Source organism: Sus scrofa, chromosome 8, assembly GCF_000003025.6.
Source record: "Sus scrofa isolate TJ Tabasco breed Duroc chromosome 8, Sscrofa11.1, whole genome shotgun sequence".
Classification (NCBI taxonomy): domain Eukaryota; kingdom Metazoa; phylum Chordata; class Mammalia; order Artiodactyla; family Suidae; genus Sus; species Sus scrofa.
The window spans coordinates 124,611,600-124,626,662 of record NC_010450.4 but is presented as its reverse complement, the minus strand read 5'-3'; the positions used below and the strand labels follow the sequence as shown (position 1 = coordinate 124,626,662).

General features: G+C 38.5%; 1 protein-coding gene across 21 annotated transcripts in view; it reads left to right on the top strand.

The window, feature by feature from the left end:
- Window positions 1–15,063, top strand: part of BMPR1B (bone morphogenetic protein receptor type 1B) — a 499,194-nt gene that overhangs the window by 409,179 nt on the left and 74,952 nt on the right.

The window sequence follows — 15,063 nt, the reverse complement described above, 5'->3', positions numbered from 1 at the left end:
CCTTAACACACCGTAGGTCACAAGATTAAATTTGTCCCTGCAAAGTGCTGAGTTGCTGTTATTTAACTCAAATCTTATCTTTAAGACAGGCCTCATAAATTGAATAATAATTAGTCATCGTTTCCACTGGAATTTTTACTGCTTTAACCATCTGCTCTTCCCAGTCTATGAGAAGATCTGTGCAAGGTGTTGGCTCTTTTTTGCAGTAACGGAGTAAACTTTTCACTTCTAATAATTGTTTTCTATTGGATAAGTGACTCATAATTTTTGAGAAGGAGAATCTACTGCAATTTATTCTTCAAGAAGCATTGTAGGGAGACTTCATTTTCACTTGCTCTGTGTGCGTGATATAGGATTGGTAAGGACCCTGATGTCAGCAAAGAGTCTTCTTACTGCGTAATGGCTATTTTGTACTTGAGTGTTTACTCCCAGTTTTGATTGCCGTTAAATGTGCCTTTATAGTTCTTCGCCCTCTCGTCTTCATTTTGAAGTGGAAACTCCCTAAAGAACACACTAAATATTTCTGCATTTTCCAAATAAGCACTCTGTGTGTTACCACTGATAAGTCTGCTTCTTGGTGCATGCGGTACTAAGGCCGCTGTCTCCCAGCCCAGTGTGGTCTCTAGTTTCCTTCTCCCATAAAGCCCCTGTCACAACCCTGAGGTAGATCCCAGGAGCTAAAGGGTCAAAGCTGTAAAGTTGTCTGATGCAAAGAGAGAAGGAGATGCAGGTGCTGGATTGTGAATGTCCTGCAACAGCCTTAATTGAGCTGCATGATGGGCAGCATGTTCATAAAGCAGGCGGAGTCCCCAAATGGTACTGGAGGGATGGGAAAGTCCAGCGGGTAATCTTGTCTCTTTCCAAGAGTCCTGCTTTGATTTATAACCCTCATTTCACTGTATATGTGGTAACATTTCAGAGCTGCTTCGTGCTCTGCGGGAGTCCATTATGCTATTGTGTACATATTTGCCCTTATAAAACTAGAAAAGTTATAAAATCTTTTTTTTTAAAAAAATGTTTTTATACTTACATGTCTTTCCTTCAAAAAATTCAGAGATGCTAAAATGAGAGTTGGATGATACGTGAGCTAGGTAATGTCAAACAGTGAATATCTTTGGTCACTAATTTCACCCAACAGTAGCATACAAATTGTTCACCCTTAGATGAGGCAAACTCCATAATTTTATACATATGAATGAAAAAAATACCTCCTTTTATAGATGAAGACATTGAGGTTCATGGAGGTTAAGTAAATTATCTGAAGACACACTACTAATTATTCACATTAATAGTCAGGTGGATGACTCATGCAAATAAACTGTACTACTTGGAATAAGAAGGTGATAGTTGATGGGCCAGAATATGTGTGCAACTAACTATTCTTTAAGGGAGAGTAAAATTGTAACATGACAAAGGTCCAGGAGAAATCAAAAAAGATGAATATATTTCTGGTTGAGAAATTAGAAGGTGATGGAGAATGGAGGCTGTTATAGGCTAAGGACTGTTATGCGCAAAGGCAGGGGAATATAAAAAAACATGGTGCCTATAACATGAATAGGCAGGGAGCATGGTGGGAGTCGGAGCTGGAAAGATAGGTTGAGTCAGTTGGTGAAGTACCTTGAATGGGTTCCTAAGGACTTCAGAATAAGAACTTTGATTTATTTCGCTTCAGCTTTTTGCTTTTGTGAGTTCATGTCCATGCGTTGTTATTTTTAGAAGGCAGCACTGCAAATAAGGGATTATAGAAGTTGGAGAAATATCAGAGAATTCATGAAAGCTGTCACATGGGATAACGAAAATCTAAGCACAGGCTTAAGACCTCATATCTGGGCCTCTGTCATTTATAAAAGTGGGTCTAATTGTACCTATTTTGCTGGCACTGATAAGAATTAATGTGAAAATATGTGAAAGCTCTTAGAACGGCGTTTCACCTGTAGCAGGTACTCAGTAGTTTTCTTTCTCTCGTTTGTGGATCATTTCAGCAATTGTTATTTATTTGCCTGGAGCATACAAACCACATTGCGATAGCCTTTGTATACAGTAAAGGGTTAATTGACAAGCGACTTTATACATACAGTTTTTATATTATCTTCATACGTTTTAAAATGAGTGGTCGTATCACCTAAATATTCTCCTAATTGTCTTCCTGCTTACAAACATAGGGCATTAGAGTCTAGTGAGGTTACATAACTGACTATCTGTGATATCAATAGAAGATCTGAGGTGCAAGATTAAATGTAGGCCACTTTTTAAATTTCACTAACACTTTATTTGGGTGTTACAGAATGCATGTGTGTGTAATTTCTGAATCTGTTTAATGTATATGTTCATGTTAGTACCTTGAAAAGTATAAGGTGCTCTGAAGTTATAAAATATTGCTGAAAATTAGTAGCTAATGGTTTCTAGCAGTTGGTAACAACAACTTGTTGTGTAGACGTGCACCTGAGGCATATGGAGGTTCCCAGGCTGGGGGTCAAATCGGAGCTGCAACTGCCAGCCTACACCACAGCCACAGCAACGCCAGTCCCTTGACCCACTGAGCGAGCCCAGGGATGGAACCTGCATCCTCGTGGATACTTGTCGGGTTCATTTCCACTGCACCACTGTGGGAACTCCTTTAAGGCCATTTATGCTGCTGTAAATGGCACTTATTTTTCTAATGACTGAGTAGCGTTCTTTTTTATGTATACCACTTCTTTATCCATCTATTGATGGACACTTAGGTTGCTTACAAATATTGGCCATGGTAAATAATGCTGCCATGAACATTGGGGCGAGTTGATCTTTTCAAATTAGCATTTTCTGTTTCAGGTGTCTACCCAGGAGTGGAATTGCTGGAATACGTGGCAGTTCTATTTTTAGTTTTTCGAGCACCCTCCATACTGTTTTCCACAGTAGCTGTACCAACTTGCTTTTGCTCCAGTAGTATATAAAGTTTTCCTTTTCTCCACATCCTCAACAATGTTCGTTATTCCTGTTGTTTTTGATGGTAGCCATTCTGACAGGTGTGAGATGATACCACTTTGTGGTTTCAATTTGCATTTCCCTGATGTTTAGCGATGCTGAACATCTTTTCAGGTACCTGTTAACCACCTGCATTTCCTCTTTGGAAAAATGTCTGTTTAGTTTTTTTGCCCCATTTTTAAAATTGGTTTGTTTGTTTTTTTAATGTTGAGTCACATGGGCTGTTTATATATGTTGGATGTTAATCCCTTATCACTCATATTCTTTTTCTCTTTTTTTTCCGCCCTCCCTCCCTTTCTTCCTTTCTTTCTCCTTCCTCCCTGAGACATGTGGAGTTCCCAGGCCAAGGATCAGATCTGAACCACAGTTGTGGCAATGCCAGATCTTTAATCCGTTGCGTTGGGCCAGGGATTGAACCTGTGTCCAAGCGCTGCAGAAATGCCACCGATCCCATTGCACCACCTCGGGAACTCCTCCAGTTACATTATTTACAAATCTTTTCTTTCATTCAGTAGTTTGTCTTTTCATTTTGTCAGTGGTTTCCTTTGCTCTGCAAAAGCTTTTAGGTTTAACCAAGTCCCATTTGTTTCTTTTCGTTTTTATTTCCTTTAGGAAACAGGTCCCCAATATTATAACTATGATTTATGTCAGTGTTTTTCCTGTGTTTTCCTCTAGGAGTTTTATAGTATCTGGTCTCACATTTAGTCTTTCATTCATTAACTGCTCTCTATCTTTACATTGGTTCTGAATTCGGGTAGTGTTTTTATAACTTACATAGTTAGAGCGAAACACATCCTTTTCTGTGTTACAAACCTCACAGTATTTGTCACCAAGTTTGAATCCATAGATTTATGAAAAGTGAAAGGAACTAGCATTTATTGGGCATTTACTCTATCTCAGTTGCAGGGCCTATGCTAAATGCTTTATACAGTACTTCGTTTAAAATTAGCAATTGCCATGTGACAAGTAGACATTATTTCTTGTATTTTCAATGTGGAAAAATAGAGGTCTAGAGAAATGAATGAGTTTTTCCAAAGGTATATACAGCTTAGTAGCTACGCCGGCATGACCTCTAGCCCATGTACCCCCTTCTGTAAATGCTGTCCACATTACATTGGCATTAGCCACAGTGGTCAGGCCCTTCCCCTCACACCTTGTTCCAGTGTTTCACTCTTTAATATCCCAACATGTGGTTGAATTGAATTGGCTTTGTCAAAGTGGGGTCAAAGTCTATCTTTTTTGAGTTTGAAAATTTTATGTAGAGGGGACAAGAAGGAGTGACAGAGAAATTCAGCTACATGTTGGCATTTTGTTTTCAGTTGTAAAAAGTGGAGAGTTTACCAAATAGAAATCATCGTAGAACACACACCACACACTATACTCCCTTCTCTGCAATAATATCATAAACATATGTAAGATGATATTTTTACATTCTCTCACATCAGATGATCCTTGAAATCTTCATACTAGGGAAACTGTTCCATGTTCCAGATTGTATATACCTGTCAGGTGCTGGACACTATTCTAGCTGCTGAAGTTGCCGCGGTTAATATAACCCTTACTCTCAGGCAGTTTATACTCTATAAATATTCTAAATATTTCACCCGAGTGTGAAATTACAGTACATTTAAGACCTCATGTGAGTAAGATACTCTGAGTTTCTCCATATAATATTTTTTGATGGAAAAAAAAGATCTGTAAGTGTATCCCTTCAAGACCCTTAAGATAGTATAAAAATCTGACTTTTTAAAATTCAGAATTGGTTGCCTTCTGAAGCATGAAAGAAAAACTGACCTGTGTTTGGAAATCAAGACTTAAATTATGTTCAAATCAAGGCATGAACATAATCATAGTTAGAGAAAAGCTTGTCTCATTGTGGTCAACCTTTCAGTGTTCAATATGAAAAAACAACAACAACAACAAACCACAGCCTTGCAGAAGAAACAGAAGATATTACTTATGATAGCTTACAAACAAAAATCAATGCAAAGAAAATAAACAAAAATCAACCATGAGTAATTGGTGCCACATTTGGCAATTTTTTTTTCTTTTTAATTACTTTGCTGAGAAAGTGAACTTTCTGTACCTTTGTGTTTTAGTTTCATATTAATGAATCATTTCTTCTTTTCTCAAGTGTTTATCAGTGTTTTATAACTGGCAGCATCTAAGTGGTGCTAGCTTAATTAAGGCCTGTCCTTTGTGTCATTAAAGGCCAATTAAAAGCAGTAAAACATAAATTCACATTAATAATTGCTTTCACATGTATTTGGCACACAATGCTTTTGTGAGCAGTCTCTCAAGTGAATCTCCTTAGATCTCAGAAGAGTTCAGTAGTATATTTTTTCTCATTTTTCTTTTAAAAACTATCTCTTTTACTCCCGTCTCTTCCACTATTAAAATTTCTTACCTTAATTTTTTTTTTTTTTTGTCTTTTTGCTTTTTCTAGGGCTGCTCCTGCGGCATATGGAGGTTCCCAGGCTAGGGGTCTAATCGGAGCCATAGCCACTGGCCTACACCAGAGCCACAGCAACGCGGGATCCAAGCCATGTCTGCGACCTACACCACAGCTCACGGCAACACTGGATCCTCAACCCACTGAGCAAGGCCGGGGATCAAACCCACAACCTCATGGTTCCTAGTCAGCTTTGTTAACCACTGAGCCACAACAGGAACTCCTCTTACCTTAAATTTTATATAAATTTTTTATCTTCTAGTGGCTAGTGATTGGTCATCTGGTGTGGCTGTTCTCAAAATATGATTCACAAGTGTAATAATAAGATGTATTATTAATAGTTTGCATTGATGGTTTCAAAAAATAATGGTGAGAACTTTTGGTAGGACTTGAGCACAAACCAGGACGGGGGAAACTGTCCTTGTATTCTTCACTGCCATGTATTCATAGCAAAAGCAATCAGTCAAATAAGCCAACTGACCAGACACCCAATCATCTAACAAACAACCAATCAACCAACACCAAACAAAAAGCTACCTTCATTTAATATCTTGAATGAAGCTGTAAATTAATGTTTATTAAATTGCAGAATCTGAGTAGATTTCTTTTTAATATTTTGTGTGTCAAAATGTGAAGTATACATAATGAAATTCTTCAGCATACTGAAGATTAATGTTTACCTTGAGACTTTTTTTCATGAAATGCAATTTTTGCTGGAAAAAATGACTGACAGACAAACTGTGATTATTCAGGCACGGGTATTTGCAGATATATTCTCAGAAATGAACCAAGTGAGCCTCCCACTTCAGGGAGAACAACTGACACTGTTTATTGTTACTGATAAAATTCAAACTTTAAAACAAAAATAAGGATTTTGAAAAGTTTCTATCCACAGGATTTATCTGCATAACTGATAAATAAACAGAACCAAGACTTTTTTCTCCACATAATCAGTGCCTATCATTTCATATTTATGGATATGAAAAAATCCATTCAAAGTGTAGGATAGACAGTAGATTTCAATTTATCAGAGTATGAAAACTTCATTGATAGGGTTTCAGATTCAACATTGTGTCTAACTTTGAAGAGACTCCTCCTTATCCAGTGTTTGTGTAATATCAAAGAATAACCACTATTAGGAAAAAATTCTATTAAAATATAGCTTCTTTTCCAACTACAAATTTGTGGCTATGTATTCTTCATATATGTCAGACACAATGTACTGCAATAGTTTTTATTCAGAAATATACTCAATTTTGTCTATTCATTTAAAGAGATTTGCAAAAAAGTAAAACAGTATCACTTCCTTCCTTATTTTCTGAAAATATGGCAAAATAAAATGGGTTTATTATGTTTTTATTATTATTATTGCTATTTAGGGCCACAAGTGCAGCATATGGAAGTTCCCTGGCTCAGGGTCAAATCAGAGCTGCAGCTCTCAGCCTACTCCAAAGCCAACACAGCAGCACTGGATCTGAGCTGCATCTCTGACCCACACCACATCTCACGGCAATGCTGGATCCTTAACCCACTGAGCAAGGCCAGGGATCGAACCCGCATCCTGATGGATACTAGTCATTACCTCTGAACCACAATGGGAACTTCCCATTATTATTTTCAAATGAATTATATATCTCTTAAAACTATTCAATTTTAATTCCTGTTATGATAAATATTGATATCTCTAACCCACGTAAATAAAAGCATTTGGTATCCTTACCAGTCTTTAATAATGCAAGAGGATCTTGAGAACAATACATTTGAGAACTGCTGTCTAGAGGAGTCCTTGCTTCTGAAAGTCACAGAGACCAGAGCTTGTCTCCCACTGTTGCTGCTCACTTGTTAATTCTCAGGAAAATAACCTCTCTCAGCCCCTGTCCCCTCGTAGATAAAATGTGTGTTTGAGAATTACATTATACGAGATTATTTATAAGCACATAACTGGGGATAGACAAGTGATTACCTCTTATTTTAGTCCTCTTAAAGACTCCTTGAAGTGTAAGTGCTGTTACTATGAAGCGTTGGAAATGAAAAAAAAAAAAATTAAGAATTGGACTAAGTTCACACAACTAATAAGTAACAGAAGTGGGATTCTTCTCTTTTACTAACATAGTATTCAACGTTCTTTTTAGAGTATAGATGCGAAAAAAGAACGTAGATTAGCAAAGTGGAACACGATGTGTTTCCCGTAGAGGGGAGGCTGGAGAACATATTTTCCTGCCCTCTCCTTTTACTGATCAGGTGATTCAGGGCACACAAATACACTGTTGAAACCCCTCAATTGCTTCGAACCTGGGAGCATTTTTAACAGAATTGTGATCCTGTCTTCGCTTCCCATTCTTCTTTGCTTGGCCAGACTGAAAGGACTCCAGTATCTTTGGAAAGAACTAAACTCTTACCCAAGCTTAGCCAGATGCCGATGAAAACAGAAGCACACAAAAACAAATGAAAAAGAGACAGGAAGATTGTGGTAAAGAGCCATGACCTTCCGTGACGACTGGCTGATTTTTATTTTTTTCTTTGTTTCTTCTTCCCCCCCCCCCATGATTTTGATTCTTTGCAAACCTTAGGGACTCAGGACTTGTTGGAAATTTAGAAGAAGTAGTTTAAGAAGGGGGCACTTGGGAAGCCCTAAAGCTGTAATAAAAATACCGAAGGAACCAGCAGTGTTTGGAACAGGAAAGCACACACACGGCCGTCAGGATCACACAGTGCATCTGCTCAGAGCAGGCTGATAAGATTCCAGGGTAGCCCTCGTTTGGGAGATGGGGCGCGGAGCCCTCACTGCACCTGCTTGTGCGTCTTCTCTTCACCCACCACCTGGTGGTACCTCATGGATGATGACGTCAAGGTTTGGTACCACCACTCTGTTATGTTCCATCTCTATGCACTTCTTCATAATTCATTTTCTTCCTGTTTGATCATCACTGAGTAGAACTTAATTGGGTTAATATGCTGTGTCAGAGTAAAATCCAACCTTTATTTAAACCTGGTTTGTATTCAGGGGAAATAAAAGTTATTTCCAGGCTACTCTGTATGTTAGTTTAATTTCAGAAATTCCCAACTGCTGTTCATATTTAGCTGTTTGATCTGTCATTTTTCCCCTTTCTCTAATATAGTACAGTTTCAGTCTGTTTCAATTCCCCCTTTTCAGTAAACTCATTAATGCAAACCCACAAGTATTCATAATTTACTATGTGTGTAATATTCCCTAAATATGTAAATATAAACATCAGCCTTAAAATTTGCCTGAAATTAGATGGGTGAAGTCAAAGGTATCCATATGTACTGTATACAAAGATAGATGGACTTAGTTATGACTGATTCTCGGTGCTTGTAGCCAGGCAGGCTTGCATTGATTTTCGTTACCCCTGCCCGTGACTAGTTATGATCCTAGGCAGAGGGGAGATTAGATATCCTTTTCCCAAACTGTTGATTGGGAAAGGGTAGAGTTGGAGGTAGAGATAGAACATGATGTAGTGCTTTGGAATAGTTGGGTTACCAGAGCTGCCACGACTGCTTGCTGCACAAGATTCCTTTCTTTAGAAACACCCACTGCCCCTCTCTTTGTTACCTGTCCAGGGACTGCGGTCATGGGAAAAGCACTCCCCGGGTGGCACTGCTGTATTACCGTGTTGACTCAGGATCATTTCCTTCACACTCAGGTTCTAATCTACACAGGTGTGTTTGGCTGAGTCTTTTCTAGTGATCTAATTCATTCACTGGTATTCCTTCCACAAACATATCCTGAGAACCTATGTTTACTGCCTACACCTTATTTGGTGAATCATCACTGTGCTGTTTCCTCAAACAAAACATGCTGGACATTCTGGCGATGACCAAGCTGGTAGCAGAGCTAGGGCCAGCATCATGATTCCTACACCTGTTTGGAATCTAGTTATCCTGTTATACGTGTGACTTGACCTATTGTAAGAGTTGGTGCTTGGTTACATGTTTTGCGTATAAGTTACTACATTTTGATAGAAAGGCACAAGCATCTCAGGTTTTCCTTTCAGGGTTCCTCTGCCCTTTCTTCTCAATACAGTCATTTTCTCTTTGTCCTAAAATCCCTCTTCAGCTGGGCCGACCTGGCCTGGGAAAACGGCTCTCTGTTCATCATCCAGGCAGGAAGGTAGCAAGGCATCCTTTGCGACCGACTGTGGTCTCGGCTGTGCGTCGGGACGTGTGAGAAGTGACGGGATCCAGCAGACAAATGGCAGGGCAGCTTGTCTGGGAGGACAGGCAAGGATGGAAGCTCACAGGAAGCGTGTGTGGAGTGGGAAGGGGCAAACAGGGACATTTCACACCTGGCACTTCCTGTCTTCTGGGTGGGAGTGGGAGGGAAGAAAGGAGACATCTGGATCTTCAAGAAGAGGGATTCTTTGAAGCCATTGGGGGTTGGGAGATAAGTGAGAAAGGGAAAAAAAAGGAGTGAGAAAGGAAAGCAAGAAATAGTCTCTGATTTTTTTTTTAAAGCCCTAGTCTGCACATACACTCCAACAGAGGACCCCTGCCCTTGATTTCCCCAAACATTGTAGAATGTCCGTGGTGAGGTCCTCAGTGTTTGCTGCTGCTGAGAAGAAAAGTTAGGCTGAGAAACTTGGCTTGTGTAGGTCGGAAATACATAAGCACATCTACCAGCCACCCCTGACACTGCCCCAGAGCGCCGCGTGCCACGTGCCTCCTGCTCTGGGTGTCGGCTCTTTTTCCCACGGGAGCATCAGGCACCGGATGAGGGACTGGGAAGAAGGAAAAGGAAAAATGCTTTGAAAGTTCCAATTTTTTTTTTTTTTTTTTTTTTGGCAGGGGGCGGGGTGTCATTCTGTAGTGAGACATTTTTGAGGTTTGGAAAATACTAGGAACACTTGGCAAGAAGAAACAAGTTTTATGGTAATAATTTGTTACTTGTGGATCCTCATTGTGGACACACTTGCGGGGGGGTGAAGGAAGGGTTATATAAATACTAAATCTTTTGAATGAACGACAATGATCAATGATTTTTTTAATGTCTAAATTGATATGTTTACTCTAGATTATTAATAAATAATCAGAAATCTATGACTATAAGGTCACTTTACTGGTAGGCAGAATTTCTCTGATCTTGATTGGGAATCCAGTCATTGAAAGGCAAGACTTTCCTTCTGGTCACTCTTCTTTCAAAATTAAGAACATGTTACGCTTAAGTTGATGGGGATTTTGAGTGACTCAGTACAGTTTTTGTTTGTTTGTTTGCATAAGCACCGCTAATTTCAGAATTGAAATACTACTGCCATCTTTCTATCTCAAACTTGGTTTCCTCAGGTGGCCGTGAACGTGAATCAGTTCTTCTTAAGCATTTGTTACTGACACCCTAGCATTTGATTTTTGTGGGTTGTCATGGTTTTCATGATGTGACTAAAACTTATGTTTGTTGATAGCAAATATTTGATTGTTGTTCACCCTGTCGTATTGTCAGTGAAGTAGAACAGAGAAGGTGATCGTGACACAAACATTAAAGGTTTGCTAAGAGGTGGCAGTGGTGTGATGTGACTAGCAGAGACGCTGTTGAACAGTACTGCTAAGAAGTAGGTCTAACGAGATTGAGGAATTTTTTTAAAATGAGCCAGCATTACTGTAATGTTCCTTCAGGGAGCTGGGGGCATCTGTAATGCCCACAAGAACGTGTCGGTAGAGGGATCAGATTCCAGGCTAATCTTCAAGTTGCTTTCAGTAGTGGACATAACACACACCTGTGTGTTCTCTTCTCTGGCCTCAACATTGTTTTGAAAAGCTTCTGACATCTGCAAGTGTGAAAAAGAGCAGATTTTGATTTGTTTTCTGACAAGCAGGAAGAATACGTTCTAAATGTGGTGTGTTTTACCTGAATATGGCACTTGCAGAAAGGGGCTTATTTATCTCATATCCTTCTAACCAACTGTCGAATAAAACCTCCAAGGTTGCATGAAAGATGAGTATTTTTCCTGAAGCATTTTAACATGCTAGAGATGGGAAGTGTGTGTGTGTGTGTGTGTATAATAATAAGTGTAAATGAACAATTGTCTTCAGATTGTTTCTTTTTCTTGGGAGGAATCATTTAGGAATTCTCTCTCCAAACAGTGAAATTGTTTGTGAATTAGGAATAGTGCTGATAAAAAAATTGTACCAATTCAACTGTTCCTTTTACATAGTGACAGGTAAAGCTTTCCTTGATAACAGAATTTGCTCAGCATCGGTATTACCATGAATGCTGTCAGTTGAGAGATAGCTATCAAGTAAATTTCCTTTGAACTCAGACTACCCTGCAATAACTTTGGTAACTGAAGCAGTCGGCCTTTTAAAATATATGTTATATGTTTCATATAGTTATATTATAAAATAAAATGTTTAACGATTTTATATGCCAGCACCCCTGGGATTCTAGATGGATTTTTTATTAAATTCACAGATTTTTCTTTTCAAAATTAGGCTTCACTAGGTTTGGCATCAGCAGCTTATTCTTTGCAATCTATTTAATTGAGTAGCTGCTGCTGTTTATCCTAAAATGCAGATAAATGGCTTTCAGCACACTGTTTATAGTTTAATAGTTCCTGAAGTGAGTCAACATTATCTGCTAGCGTCTACATGTCATAACTAATGATCTCTCTGCTTATACTTTCTTGCTATTGAGGAGACACTGAACTCTACAAAGGGAAGAGCCCTGCACACTCGGGGATGGATGGATGGTTTGGGATGGCGCCTATTGGACAAAGCCCCCCCCCCCCCCCCGCCTCACTGGTATGAAATGGGAGAGGAAATATGTCCTTTACTGTGATTTCAGCATGCACAAAAGCTGTCACAAAGTGCTGTCTTCTCAGGGTTGGGGTAAAAAAATTTTAGGAGGTCTCTATTAGAGTGATTTGTTTTATTCCAGATTATTTGTCCCATTCATAATTAGTGCAAGTTTAACCTTTTCTGGTCAGGCCATTTGACTTGATGACAGAGTAGGGCAGCCACCAGGAAATTTTCATATTACTACCAAATAGCTGCTGTGGCTTTCATGCTGAAAGCAAATATTTTTTTGTCTGCCACGTAAGATGAGAAGAAACTAACTTTGGGAACTAATCATTTATCATCAGTGGAGCCTATTCATTCTGAAAGAGCCTCCTGCTCTTTCCTTAAGGATAAAACAAAGCAAAACAAAGCACGGCTCTGAGACTTCACTCCTGCTGAGGATCAGCAGACCTGCAGACCATAGTCGTTAAAGCTGACAAGCATCTCCAATCTCTAATTCGTGAAAGGATAAGAGCACTTGCCTCCCGTACTGAATTATTTTCCGGGGTTTTAGGCAGAGAATAGGCCATTCTGTAGGTGAATATAGAGAATGGTTTCTTAGTAGCTGAAGTACCAGGTCTTAAATTTTGGTAAAAATTTTTTGCTTGATCTCCATATATTCTTTGCCAAAGTGAAAAACTTTCCTACTGAAGTGGCCGTTTAAAATAACCACTGTCCTTTCCTCTCATACCAATATTATTATTGTTTGGAGAGTACCGTGGTCATTTAACAAGAAGGCACTTCTTACGGTGATACTGAAATTTAAAATCAAAGTCTGAACGTAGCAAAATATTTCAGGTTGAAGAAACACAAGACACAGAGATACATCTGCCTCATGTTGGTGCAGTTCAAAACAAAGAAAAATATGAAGAAAGGATTTATGAGAGGTTATTTTTCCTGTAGCGTCTTAGGTTCAGGTTTTTTGTTCTTTTTTTGGTTGTTTATCATGAAATACCATATTGATAACAATTGTTAAAAGGAGCAAGGAAACTTTTTGACCTTCGAGGATAATGTATGGGCAAGTAACTGTTGGCATAAATGGGGAGATACAAATTAGGTAAAGAAGGAAAATTTTAAAGGTAAGATGAAAAAAAAAATAAGATCAAGCTTTTCAGAGCTTGAGCTACTGAGTCTACAAGGCTTTATACAATTAAAAGTTTTAGAAAGCAAGATTGCTCTTGAAGAATGTTTTGAAAACTGAAGCCCTGTGTTTATTGAAAGAGGGACGGCTCGAGCAGCATCAGGCCACAATGTTCCAAAGTGTGCCATACCCAGATCTAAGATAACATAATCATTAAAATAACATGGTTTCAATTCAGATCTTCCCTCCGTATTTCTGCCCAAAAGTTAACAAGACTTTTGCCTTTGGCAATTTTATTCTAATAAATCAAATACAAGCTGACAGTGGTTCAGAATCTCAGCGTTATTTTCATGGCCAGTGAAGTATAATTTCAGAAAAAAATTTTTGTTGTAAAATAGCAGGTGTGTCTATATTACTAGTCCTATATGTACCCAGGACCCAATTCAACCATGTTATTTTATTGTGGATGCAAAGACCAAAGTATGGGAATAGTTAGGAGAATATTAATATAATATTTTGTGGCATACTGCCTAAATCCTCCTCTAATTAGCCTCAGAGTGTTATTTGAACTTTAAATGCAGTATTTTTTCACACTTATGTCTAAATATAAAGAAAAGCTCTTCTAAGACTTGTCAGTTCTGATGAGAGAGGATGCTTTATGGACATAGAAAGTTCTTTTCACCCTGTTGCTTCTAATATAGATCATATGCAAATTTTCCAATAACAGTTTTTATATACTGCTTTGCTTTAGCAGGTAATTCTTATCTAGTCAATGAAAACAAAAAACCTAAAATGTTAAACATTTTCTTTAACATATACCTTTATATGTGCATTTTGCAATTGATATATTTTCTGATTTCAGCTCTTTTGGTATGTATAAATGAATTTTTGTAACCATCTGTTATTAGGGAAGGGTGACTGGTCTTGGGGTATGGTGTTAGATGATTGAAAATGGCCCAGATGCTGGCCTGGCAGACTGACGGTTTTGTGTTTATGTGGAGTATAGAAGGAAAAAGAGTGAAATTTTGGTATAAGTGAATGATGAGCAGCCCTTTTATGACAAAGGAACAACCATAACAAAAAGTAATTTTTATTCACTCTCCCCAAGTAGATTTTAAGGTTTGTGAGCATTTCTTCTTCATCTCTGTGAAACCACAGTGCTTTGTGGACACCTCTGGGTGTGATAAATATTTCTAAAATCCATTTGGAGTTGCCAGCAATATTATTCAGGTTGAAATAAATATTTTATGCTGGCTTAAGCCATACCTGATGAATAGGATAGTTAGGTTTCATATATAAATTTTATATCAAACATTTTAATGAGTCATGTCAAATGATATGATGGACTTCATTAAAAAGATAAAATTAATGGTAATCATTTGGTTTCAGTTTTCCCACCATTGTAAAAGGAGTTTGATATCTCGAATAGGTAAACCTCTTTAAAACAAGATTTTTAAATGTTTATGTAACTGATCAATTTGTGAAGTTGTGCTTATTTTAAAATAAGCCAGGAGTTCCTGTTGTGGCTCAGTGGTTAACGAATCCGACTAGGAAGCATGAGGTTGCGGGTTCGATCCCGCCTTGCTCAGTGGGTTAAGGATCCAGCGTTGCCATGAGTTGTGGTGTAGGTCGCAGAAGCGGCTCGGATCCCACGTTGCTGTGACTCCGGTGTAGGCCGGCGGCTACAGCTTCGATGCGACCCCTAGCCTGGGAACCTCCATATGCCACAGGAATGGCCCAAGAAATGGCAAAAAAACAAAAAGAAAAAAAAAAAAAA